Source organism: Enhydra lutris, unplaced genomic scaffold (genome assembly GCF_002288905.1).
Source record: "Enhydra lutris kenyoni isolate GAN:26980312 unplaced genomic scaffold, ASM228890v2 scaffoldscaffold13, whole genome shotgun sequence".
NCBI classification, from domain to species: domain Eukaryota; kingdom Metazoa; phylum Chordata; class Mammalia; order Carnivora; family Mustelidae; genus Enhydra; species Enhydra lutris.
This window is the reverse complement of record NW_019154097.1, coordinates 31,864,633-31,877,295: the sequence shown is the minus strand read 5'-3', so window position 1 is coordinate 31,877,295 and position 12,663 is coordinate 31,864,633. Positions and strand designations below refer to the sequence as shown.

Sequence of the window (12,663 nt, the reverse complement as noted above, 5' to 3'; positions counted from 1 at the left end):
TACATTAACTCAACTGACCCTCACAACAGCCTTGGGCAGGTCCTCTTCTACCCATATTACATGTGAGGAACCTGAGCCCCAGAGAGCTTTAGTGCCTTCGCTCATGCTATCTCCTGATCCCATCATCATTCAAGGCCCTGCTCAAACGTCGTTTCTTCTAAGTATCGTGCCTGGACCACTCGAACCAGATCCAGATCTCGAACCAGATCCAGATGCTCTCATGCCAGTGTGTACACACTCCTAGCAGAGCATTCATCATAGCACTGAACATTCCAGAACTGCCACCTGCTTTTCAGCAGGAAAATGACCAGGAGAGCAGGGAGAATGTAACAGGGGAAGGAAAGGAGAAGGTGGAAGGCCCAGCTGGAAGCCAACTGCAATTACCATGGCCAGAGCTGAAGGTCCTCTGTGCTAAGTGACATTGTCACAGTGAAGTCAGAGAGAAGGAGACAGACTGGGAGACAGCAGGAGCCGAAAATGATGGGGAAGAGGGACAGAGGAGAACAAGCTGAGGATGAATGGTGTCTGGCCTGAGGTGCCAGAAGGATGGTGTGTCTGTCCTCAAGGAAAGGGACAGAGGCGGCACAGCAGATTTGTAGAAGATGAAGAGCTTCATCTGGGATATATGCCGAATCCAGGGTGCCAGAGAAGATCCACCCTGGAGGGAAGGTCTCGCGTGAAGCCCACCGGGGAAGATGGTCTAGAGGTAGACAGAGAAGATCTCCACCCTGCCTGTGACGCTGCCGGAGCCTCAGCCACAAGGGCCCATGGCGAGCAGCGTCGAACACCCAAAAAGGACAGCGTCAAACACCCGAGAAGGAATGCCAGAGCGCCACAGGCTCCGGCAGTGCACGGCTCCAAAGCCATGATGGCCATCCCCTCACAACCACTCTGCTGGCTTCTGTCAGCCCCATTCTCCTCGGCGAAGGTGAGCCGTCCACCTTCCCTCCTGTCTTCCCCAAGACACTGAGAGGAACCAGTCTGAGCTATAAATGACATCTGAGGACCAACCGGGGACCGCTGGATACAGACATTTCAGAGGATACTGAATCACCATTCATTTTCTGGGGCATGAGAGCAACAGCGAGGAGATTAAGTAGGAGCGAGTCTATCTGGGGGACACGTGGGACAGAATTCGGAGCTGAAGTGAGCTTGCGACTTCATTTCAAATCAATCCACAAAATACGCTGAGGTCGAGATAAGGCAACCACGTCAAAACGCCAACAACTGACATCCACTGACAGAAGTTCACTGCCCTGGTCTCTCAGCCTTTCTGAATGCTCGATCCTTTTCATACTAAGAAAGCAAAGGGGGGAAAAAAGCACAGGTCGGCTAAGTTTTTCCTCCGAGTCCAAACTCCCTGCCCACGAGGGAAAGGGGACGGACTGGAAATACTCATTTGTTAATCATTCGTGTCCTCGGAGAAGCAGTGCCCGCTGTTACCCGGGACCCTGCACCGGTGGCTGGGGCAGGTCTGGAAGGAAGGCAGCTGCACGAAAATAGGAAGAGACCTTTAGCGAAAGAAGGTCTCGGTAGGACGAAGGGAAATGCCTCGGGTAAAGGCAAATCCAAACCACGGTGAGCTGCCACCTCACACCCGCCAGGACGGCGATCACGGAAAAGGCAGCACCGCGTACACTGCTGCTGGGGGGGCGGGGGGAGGTCCAGCTCCTTTGGAAAGCAGTTTGGTACTTTCTTAAAAAATTAAAGTACACTTACCAAATGACCAGCAATTCTACTCCTAGGTAGCTACCTTGAAAGAAATGAAAGCCTATGTCCACACAAAGACACGCACATAAATTATTAATCAGAGCCAAAAGCTGGAAACATCTGAACACTCTGCTGAGCGGGTCAGCAATGTGACAGATCCATACGGGGGAAGAGGACCCAGCAATAAAGAAATGAAATACTGACAGAAACTGTAACATGAATAAACCCCAAAAACATTACGCTAAGTGAAAGAGGTCAGACCCCAAACACTGTACTGTAGGGTGCCATTTTTATGAAATGTCCAAAAAAGGCAAATTCACAGAGACAGGAGCGTATCAGTGGTTGGCTGGGGGTGGAGGCAGCCAACCGGTCTGCTAACGGGCACAAGGGATTTTTCCGAGGTGACGGAAAAGTTCTAAAACTGGGTCATCGTGACAGTCCCACAGCTCTGTAAATTCACCAGAAGTTACAGAATTAAACACTTGGAATGGGTGAATTTTACAGTATGTAAACTCCACTACAGTGAAAGCAGCAGCCACCAGCTCGGTTTCATGGCGGAGACCTGAACTCCCATGTTTAACTGCCCCCCTTCCACATCCCTTTGAGATAATCCAAGAAATATTAAAATAGCAAAAACAAACTACATTAGCCATGACAAGAGAGAAGGGTTATTAATAAGCAAAAATCTTTGAGGAATTTCCAGTGCAGAAGAGACAGGACTGCGAGGAGGGGAACCAGCCCTGGAGCAAAGGGAAGGCGTCCCGGGAGTCTGGTGGATGAGAACCCGCAAAGACACCCCAGGAGAAACTCGGAGACTTCAAAGTGGGGAATCCAGAAACTGAGGCTGAAACAAGGCCAGCTCGAGAGCCCAAGGGGCAGCATGAGACCGGCTCAAGCTGCAGGCCTCAAACCAGATGACCCAGCTCATGCGGACCGGGAGTCAGGGCCAACCCAGCCAGGCTCTCGATGCCAGCAGCCACCAGCTTGTTGGATAGACTGGGTTCAGATGAGCTCAAGCCTGACTGAAGTGACTCGACCCAAGCCTGACAGAGTCACTGTGGCAGGAGGGCAGAGGGGACAGCCAGCCTGATGTTCTCTGTGGATCCAACCTGCTCCCATTCCAGGCTGAGGTGGGCTTCACTCCTTTCAGGGTACGCCTGGTGCTCTGTGGGTCTTCACCAAGGGGAGCCCAACATGGAGTCCAGTCTGCTCAGCCTGGCCCCAACCAGAGGCCTTGGCTCTCCCCAGTTGCCTGACACCGTAAATTCTCAAGTCACATAGCCCTCCAACACAGGTGCCACATTTTATCCTCACACTCTCTTCCACGACTGGTCATTAGCTCACTTCCTACATCCAGTCTGAAGGACATGCCACTCTGCCCATTTCTCCAGCATCGTGCACTGAGGTGCCCCTGTGCACACACACCAGCGGTACACCCAGGGAACAGCAGCAGCACAAAGCTGGGCTAGATGCCACATTTCTAACTCAATTCATCTTCACAACAACCCCGTGCTGGGGAGACTCTTCTACTCCTGGAACTGAGGCTCTGAGAGGCGATGGAACTGAGTGCTAGTTGAGTGGTGGGGCCAGGGAGTTCAAACCCTGGTCCATCACGACCAGCGCCTGGGCCCAGGCCTCATCCCAGAGCCCAGGAGGCCCCAGCGAGAAAACGCATGTAAAACGCTCTACCCAGGTCAGTGGCGGACCAAGCACTCAATCCAAGTTATTAGTTACTCTGGGTGTTAATCTAATCCTGCAATTCCATTCATTTGTACCTATTCTTTTTTCCTAAAATAATGAACAAAAAATTAACTTCAAGAAAGCACAGCATCATGCTGGGAAACCACCGGCCTCCATTGCAGGAAAGGGGTTTCCAGCTATGAGCCCGAGATGTCCAGGGAGCACAGGCTGAGTCCAGGTGTCTAAGTGCAGGGCTCCTCTTCCAAGAGGCCTGCTCTGCCCACTCCACACCCCTCTGGCCCACCTAGAGACAAAGCACATCAGCCACAGTGTGTTACCCCTTCCACTTCCTATAGGCAGCCCAGAGCACTTGTTTGAGATCCGATTCCTACATGTCTCACCATGGACCCAAATAGCCTAACTTATGGGCAGTGACTCTCAGGTGAGTGATATTTCACATACTAAGAAATGACAGGATCAAGCAGAGCAGAGAGCATCCTTTTCAGGGCCCAGAGAAACCTCTAGCCGTCCACCTTCAGTCCCTGAGGCCCAGCTGGGCCCCAACTCCTCATTAGGGACCAGACGCCCAACAAGGGAGTCTGGCTGGCCCAGGCCCGAGAACTGCTTCGGCAACCACAGGAGGGCCCCTGGTGACCGCGACCATGACTCCCAGGCCAGAACGACTGGAGCAGAGTGGCGACCTGATTCTCCTGGGAACTCAGGACCCTGAGACGCCAGTCTCTCCCGGCCAGCCAACCCGAGGCACTGTGCCCTCGCGTCTAGGGGGTGGCCAGATCCTGCGTGGAGCAGGAAGAGTCGGCCAAAGCGTGAAGGAAGCAGATGCAAGGAGAAGCTTGAAGGCAGAATCTATCTGAAAGAAAAGGAGAGAAGTGGACCTGGCTCCCACCCCAGGCTTTGGAGTAGATGCCTCTTTCTCAGCAGCAGGTAATTGGGAATGGCTTCCGAAAGAGCTGGACCAGGGCTACTTCCTAAACACCAAGTTCATGCCAAGCCACCAGAAACCTGACTCTGAAAGCACAGGGGGCTCACGTGAACAGGGAAAGATAAGCATCGATCATTCACTCATCAAGCTCCTACTTCATGCAGGAATCGTTCTCGCTGGGAGTTCCTAATCGTTTTCATGCCCTGGACCCTTTTGGGAGCCTAGTGAAGCCTCTCGGTCCCTCCTCACAGAAACATTAATGCATAAAATGCATAATGCATTTCGTTAAATGCACGTGTTAATGCATAAAATAAAATTACACAGGAAACCAATTATATTTTTTTTAAGATTTTATTTATTTATTTGACAGACGAATATCACAAGTAGGCAGAGAGGGAAGCAGGCTCCCCGCTGAGCAGGGAGCCTGATTCAGAGCTCGATCCCAAGACGCTGGGATCATGACCTGAGCTAGAGGCAGAGGCTTTAACCCACTGAACCACCCAGGTGCCCCGAAACCAATTATATTAAAATAGTTATTAAATTATTTTGAAATAGTTTATAACATAATAACGTATATTTCTTCATTTAAACGGAAATATATATTTCTTTATTATTGCATTAAATAAAAAGATCTGTTGGTGAGTTTAATAACTACTATAATTTGAAAGTAGTTATGAGCATAGATATTCTAAGAGGCCAATGATCGTTGTGTGATATGAAAATACCATGAATTTTATTGGCAACAAAGTCCCAAGTACGATTATTATTACTGGGATTCACTGTCTTTATTAGTAACTGAGAGAAATGCTAAATTTCATTTAGAGGTTGGTGAAAATAAAGATGTCATATTTTTCTCATCAAAATTCAGTGAGGCCTGGTCCAGAAGCCCTGTTCCAGGCACTGGAGACATGAAGTGAGGAGGCCCTGCTCCTGCAGAACTTACATTCCAGTGCAGAAGTCAGAAAATACACACAAGGATACAAAGAAGATAACTTCAGATACTGAGAAATATCTCAAAAAACTAAAATAGGGGGGCAGCTGGGTGGCTTAGTGGATTAAGCCTCTGCCTTTGGCTCAGGGCATGGTCTCAGGGTCCTGGGATCGATCCCTGCATCTGGCTCTCTGCTCGGCAGAGAACCTGCTTCCCCCTCTCTCTCTGCCTGCCTCTCTGCCTACTTGTGATCTCTCTCTCTGTCAAATAAATAAATAAAATCGAAAAAAAAAAAAAAAAAACTAAAATAGGGTGGAGGATAGTGTTTGTCAGATCACCAAGGAAGGACACTCCAAGGACGTTTGAACTGAACTGTGAACTGGAAGCTTAGGAAGGAGTCAGCCCATAAAAACCACCCTGTGTGCTCCATAGTGGGCACCGCAAGGGCAAAGAACCTGAGATGCACGCAAGCTCAGCAGGCCTGTGATGGAGGCAGATGGACCTGAGTGGGCAGAAGGCAGTGGACAGACAGGCTGGGGCCAGAGCATGAAGGGTCTTGCATGCCATGGTGGGTGTGTGGGTTGCGTCTGGAGTGCAGTGGGAACCCTCTGGTGCACTGGAGGGTTTTGAGCAGGGGAGAGACAGGATCTGATCTTACGGTTTTTGAGATCACTTTTGCTGCTGGGCAGAGAACTGGATGAAGAGAGACAAAGTCGGAGCCTCGGAGGCAGCAGGGACAAGAGAGGACAGTGGCATGGACTGCTGGCTACAGGAAAGGGGGATGGATCTGGGAGGGGTTCTGGAAAGAAACAGACAAGACCTGGTGATGGACCACAGGTGAAGTGAGAGGAAACGAAGGGAACCAAGGATGACTCCTAGCCTTGGGGCTGTCACAAGTGGATGACAGCCCAATGTTGCTCAGCTGTCCATTCCTTCACACATCACCCACCCACCCACTGAGTCCACTAGGAGACCAGTTCTGGGCATCTAGAGTCAAAAACAACACAACCCTGCCCTCCAGGGTCCTGCAGAGCAGTAGGGAGAACACCAGCAAGTAGATGCCTAAGGGACACGTGCTCTAACAGATCACGGGTTCACTCTGGGGGTCAAAGAAGACATCACTGAGAAGAACACTTGAGTTGGCTCTCAAAGGACCAGAGGGAGTGTCTCAAGGGAAGGGCAGAGGAGGGTACCCAGAGCTAGTGTGGAAGCCCAGGGCAGAAAGGACTCCTGACATGCCTTGCACCGGAGCACAAGGGAGCAGACTCCCTTCCTTACCAGACCACAGCCCACATCCATCCTAACATACAGCGGCCAATAAGCTAGGCAGGGATCCCCAGAGAGTTTAACAGACAGCCCTGACGCTGCAGCCACAGCCACGGCGTTGTCTCCTGGTCACTCCCCCATCTGTTGGGCAGACTTGGTGAAACTCCCAAGCCCTGCTCTGTGCAGAGAATTCAGACCAGTCCTTGGCCTCAAGGAGTTCACACCATTATCTGCTCAACCGTCATCAGGACAATTTATTAAACACCCCGTTCCAGGCTCTGGCTAGGGATTTCCATGCATTAAAAAACATTTTTTTTTTTACAGATGAAGAAATGGAGATACAAAGAGATTAATGACACCATAACTTGGGGACACACTGACCGCAGCATGGCCCCTGCTAGACGGGGCAGTCTGGCAGGTAGGCAAGAGCCCCAGCTCTGAGCTTGCCATTTGATTCTGAATCACACCAAAATCCCATCTTTCCATCCTTCTCCAGCTCTCTCACCTCTCTCTCATACACACATACACATACACATACATACACACACACACACACACACACACACACACACACGCTGCTAACGCCTCCTTGGAAACCGAAACATTGCCGCAGAGCAAGCAATTCTCATGATGTAACTTCACAAGAACGTGGCAATTGTATCAGGACCACAGAACAATCCCTCATCTTGTTTCTGTATGACAGACTCTGCTCTCGTGTGTGGGCTCCCGGAGAGGGGAGGAAAATCCCATATGCCATGTTGGTTTCCTTCCAAACTTGCAGAATTCTCCTTCGACACTGCAGGTTCAGGAAACCAAGAAAATAACATGAGACAGTCTGGTGCAGACCACTGTTGAGAAGGCAGAATAACCACTTTTTCCTACGCGTATGGAGGTTGTTTCAAAGAAAATACACACATTCAGGAATGTTCAATTACAAGAGAGTGATCTCTTCCAAATGTTTTAGACAAGCATGGAAACGGATCCCGAGCCCCGCTGCAGAGCCCGTTTCCCCAGCGTGGAGTGCGCTGCTCTCCGCGGACGTGGTGGGAGCTGGCTCCACCTTTGTGCATCTTGAACAGAAGCTGTGACAAGACGAATAAGAAGGAAATAAAGAGGGTTGTGGGCAGAACAACCCCTCCATCACTCCAGGAGCGGTAAGTGTGTGTATGTTTGCGCACGCATGCGCACGTGGGCAAACACACACACACACACACAGAGCATGCACAGTTCCAACTGTAACCATCACTCTGGAGCAGGACCACTGGCCAGCAGCTTTAGAAAGTCCCCCTTGTGGGCGCTGGCAGGGCTGTTATCTCTGCCTCCTCCTGACCCTCTCCAAACTGGCCAAACCTCTTTTCCTGGCAAGCAGCAGCGTCTGGCGGCTTTCAAAGAGAGGCCTGGCCACGTAAGCATGTCAGACTTGAATGCCATCACTCACTGCAGCGCTCCCCGCCGCCCCCCTCCCCGCACCCCATCCCTTCCAAACCACCCACCAGATGTTCAACCTCCAAATCCCACCTTCTCGCTGAGGGAAGGAGAGTGGGCTGGGGAGGCGCCACCACGGCTGAGCCTCTGTGGAGGAGAGAAAGCAGCAGGGAGTGGGAAAGAGGGCTGGCTCTAGGGGTGGAGGGTTGCAGATCTCACCAAAGAGGGACAAAACCTGTGAAACTGAGCGAACCCAGAGAGAAGCAGGAGGACTGCATCTTCTTGGGGACGGGAAGAACCTCCATTTATGGAGCTAAGGTAGGCACCCACAAACATGCAGCAGTCCACCAACCCAGGAGATGGGCGTGGACCGAGTGCCCCATGTCCCCCCACAGCCGGAAACCTTAGTCCAGCCCAGGGGCACATAACCTTTTCAAGGAGGAGGACTTCCCGAATTTCTCACATAAAGTAATACAGATACATGCTGAAATTGTATATGCTTAATAAAAAGGCATCAAATAAAAAAAGAAAGTCTCCTCTCCCCACCACCCTTGGTCCCCATCCCCAAGGTCACACAGCTCACATGGTGTAGGGCAGCATTTCTGCACACATCCATGCATATGGAGATAGAAGTAAACGCACAGATACATACGTAAACGTATTTCAGAGACTAGCCTTTTCAACACACACAAAAATTAGTTCTATTTTTGGCATCTGTTGACTAAGAAAAAACCCTTGGCAACAAAAAGCTGTTGCAGATCACCAACACACTTAAATTAATCTGTGCCCTAATCATCACAGCAGTATCGACATCCACGCGGAACACCGCAAGGTGTAGTCACATCACGCATCCTGCAGGCTGCCGGAGCCCGCAGCACACGTGGATCTGGGGAGGCGTCCGACGCCCTCCACCTGCGCCGGTTCACAGCGGCAGGTGAAGGCCTGGTGGAAGCTGAGAACAAGACAGCTGCAGAGCAGTGTCCGGGGCAGGAGAACAGATCGATCAGGAGCTGAATTCTCACCTGCCACTTACTCTGTGCCCTGGGCAAGCTGCTTCACCTGCCCAAGCTCCACCTTCCTCGCCTGGTAAACAGGGAGACTCGTGATGCCCGCCTCGCACATGGTCAGAGGGGTCCCTAGGACGCTGTAGGGTAGGAGCAGCTTGGAAGTGACGGCTGTGCCTGTGCCGGCGCCCCTCACTGCCAGGCTCACCCGCTGGGGCAGGGCAGGCACAGGCAGGGCTCCGTTAGCGTAAGACCACAAGACATCGAACCAAAGTTGAGGCACCAAGAGAAGTATGAGTGAACACACACGCGTCTCATAAAAACAGGGAAGGTTCACGAAAGAAAACCAGTGCTGTGGCTGGCTGGACAGTTTTGAAGGCCTTTACGAAAAGGCCACTAGAGCTTCGCCATCCTCACACGTACACATACAATTCTCTTGAAACCAAAGGCTCCTCCTCCATTCTGAAACAAGGCTGCAGAACACAGACGGAGGGGAGAGGTCCCCACGGGCAGCCACTAGCTGGCAGGCAAGGCCTGATTTCTCCATAGTGGGGGAGGCCGACTTGGGAGAAACAAGAGGCCTAGGGATCCCTAGGGGTGAGGCTTACAGGGAGCACCGGGAAATGGGGGTGAAGGGGGGAGCGAGAATGAGGGTGGTCTACTTAGAGCACACCAGGCCCCCTCAATAGCGCTGGGAACACCCCGGAAAGCTGGAGAGTGACATTTCCCTTTCTGCATATTTGGGATGATGGTATCCTGGTCAGGGACCGGTGCCCACTCCCTCTCCCCAACTCTGCACAGCCCCCGCCAGTCATCTACTTCCTCTTAGTTAAGGTCCCAGGAGCACACACTCTGGGGAAGGCAGGCAGTGTCGCCTGGAACTGGACGGACGGGGTCCACCTGGGCAGCCATCAGCGGAAACAACCCTCCCTGTGGAACACGCCTGGGCTCTCCACCGCCCCCAAGTCCAGCCCACCCAGCCTCTGCTCGAGGGCAGTGTCGTCCTCACACTCTCCCTGCTGCACCCCTGCCTCCTCACAGTTGTTTCTTAACACAAACAGAGGAATCCTTCCAAAACATCAACCAAAAACTCACAGAACATAACTAAGAAGGGTGAACGCTCCTGTACGTAGAGCATACTCAGCCGGAGAGAAACAGTCCACCTCCCAGACCTTTCCCTGGAAGGAAACTAGAGAAATGCCCTCAACGATAAGAGAAGGCGCTCCATGTCTGGGCCCGGCTCCTGCAGAAGCCGGCAGTGGGAAGAGGAGAAGGAAGCTGAGGACAGCCTGGGGCTCTGACGCATGGAAAGCCGGCCTCGCAAAGAGACAAGCACCTGAGTCTCCCAGAGTCTCCTGGGGTGGAAGAGGGAACGCAGGAGATGGAGACTGGTGTTTTCTGGGAACTTGAGGTACCTCCTAAGCATGTTCTCAGGCTTAAAATAAACAGTGGAGAGCAAAATGTTAAAAATGCAAGAGAAAAAGGGGACGCCTGGGGTGCCTGGGTGGCTCAGCTGTTACGCATCTGCCTTCGCCTCAGGTCATCTCGGGGCCCTGGGATCGAGCCCTGTATTGGGCTCCCCGCTCGGCAGGAAGCCTGCTTCTCCCTCTCCCACTCCCCCTGCTTGTGTTCCCTCTCTCATTGTGTGTCTCTCTGTCAAATAAGTAAAATCTGAAAGAGAGAGAGAGAGAAGGAATGGAGGGAGGGAGGGAGAGGGGAAATTAAGAAAATTAAAAAACAAGAAGTGGGGCTGCTTGACAGACCACATCTCAGAAAAGATGGTAAAGTGGGACTGTGGTAGCTGCTTCCCCTGCCCCCGGAGGATGGGGGAGGACGGTGGCCGCTACTCAGACCTTTGCTAGAGGAGGGAAGCCCTGGGGAGACAGGAGAGCCTGGCTGGCACAGGGGGCACCCATGCCAGGGTGCAGGGGCTCAGTGATGTCTCTCAGATAAGACACTTTCACCCTACGGGGATGTGAAGCAAAAGCACGAGAACCAGACCATTAATTTCCTCCACTGAGGACCTGATGCAACCCTCAGGACAGGGCGCTGTCCCAGGCAGGAGGACACTAAGGAGGCCCCACAACTAGATGTGAGGAAGGATCGTGGACAGAGACAGGAACAGGAGAACAACACTGGGAGGGAAACCGGAGGCACGTGAGAAAAGCCGACAGCCCAGTTCACAGCATCACACCTGAATCAACTTCCCTAAGTGAATCTGAAATGCGATTGAGCCCGTAAGCTCCTCACACATAAGCTGCATGAAGGGCACATGTAAATGCTGTGCACTACCGTGCAACTCTTCTGTAAGTCTAAACTTACCTCAAAATAAAAAGTTAAATTTAAAAAGCAATTCTCTACCCTCACATCCCACCCCCCTCACACCCCTCCCACACAAACACACACACACACAATCTCCACAAACAGGCCTGACACCGGGCTCCCCATCTCCTGCACCATGGGTTACCTGAGAGGTGCAGCTCCAGGGACTGAGGGTCAGACATCTCATGCCCGTTACCTGTGGGCCACATATGTTACTACAGGAGACCGAGGATGGGGCTGGAAGACAGTTTACCATGAAGAACAGGGGGTCCCTCCCTAGTCCCTGCCAAGGGCAGAGGAATTACTGGTCTGACTGGTGCCAGCCCAGGGCACTGACGGCTGTATCTGTCTGGCGCATCACTAAATGCCCAAAAGTCCCACCCCTGTGCGAGACCCCCCTTCTTCCCGCTGCTGCCATGAGACCAGTGAGACTCGCACACGCACCCCGATGTGTGCCCGCCTGGCCTGTTCCGGTGTGCTGCTGGCCATAGGAACGTAACAACCCCAGGCGTAGGTCAAGTTCAGGGGGCATGGGAAGCGCCACTGGGCAGGGAGCTCCTCACTTGCCTCCAGCAGCTTCGAGCAGAGAACCCTGCGCTGGATCCCGGCTGGCTCATAAGGAGAGCAATTCAACTCTTTGCTGTTCTTCCCAGTCAGCAGGTTGAACTTTGGAAATATCAAGGTGAAGAACAGATTGGCAGAACAGGACCCCCACATTCTTGGGCCTTCCTCACAAATGCCACTGAGTCCTGACTCATCGCACACAGCCTGGCACTTCCCACCTAAACGGGAAGGAAGTTGCCTGCGAGCAAGGCGGGGTGGGCGAGGTCTGGCGGGAGGACAGGGAAAGCCACCTGGGCAGCGGCACGACAAAGCCCAGTAGGAAGAAAGGGTGCGCCCCATGAGGTGGGAGCAGGCAGGTGAGGAACGTCATCCTTGGGTCTTGAGGCTGTCTTCATTCCATATTGCACAGACAACTCTGCAGGGGCTGGAGCGCGGGCGGGGACCAAAGCGCACAGAGGAAGTGACATGTTCCCACCAAACCATATAAGCAGATCTAAGTTCCAAGACCTTGAACCGGATCCACACAGCTGCCTTCCCCCTCCAAATCTTGTTGGGATGAAAAAACGAGAAGAATAAGAAATCTGTTGCAGTGTTGAAATACAGGGAAGGATGACATCACCAAACCAGAAATTTATAATTCCTAGAAGATTTGAGGCAAATGGAATTGGACTGGGGAGAAGCTATGAGAGTTAGACATCTGGCCACAAAACTAACGGTCTCTTCTGTCCAAACAACACCCGGCTAGAAAACGCAGCAGGCTGAGAGCCTAACCAAACGTTACCTAGAGTTAAACTTGAAAAGAAATGTACAGAAATCAT

At 52.2% G+C, this 12,663-nt stretch overlaps 1 protein-coding gene across 13 annotated transcripts in view; it reads right to left on the bottom strand.

Annotated features, from left to right (window-relative positions):
• The window catches only part of LOC111146150 (Ral GEF with PH domain and SH3 binding motif 1), a 275,084-nt gene that overhangs the window by 222,806 nt on the left and 39,615 nt on the right, over positions 1-12,663 (bottom strand). The window lies entirely within an intron of this gene.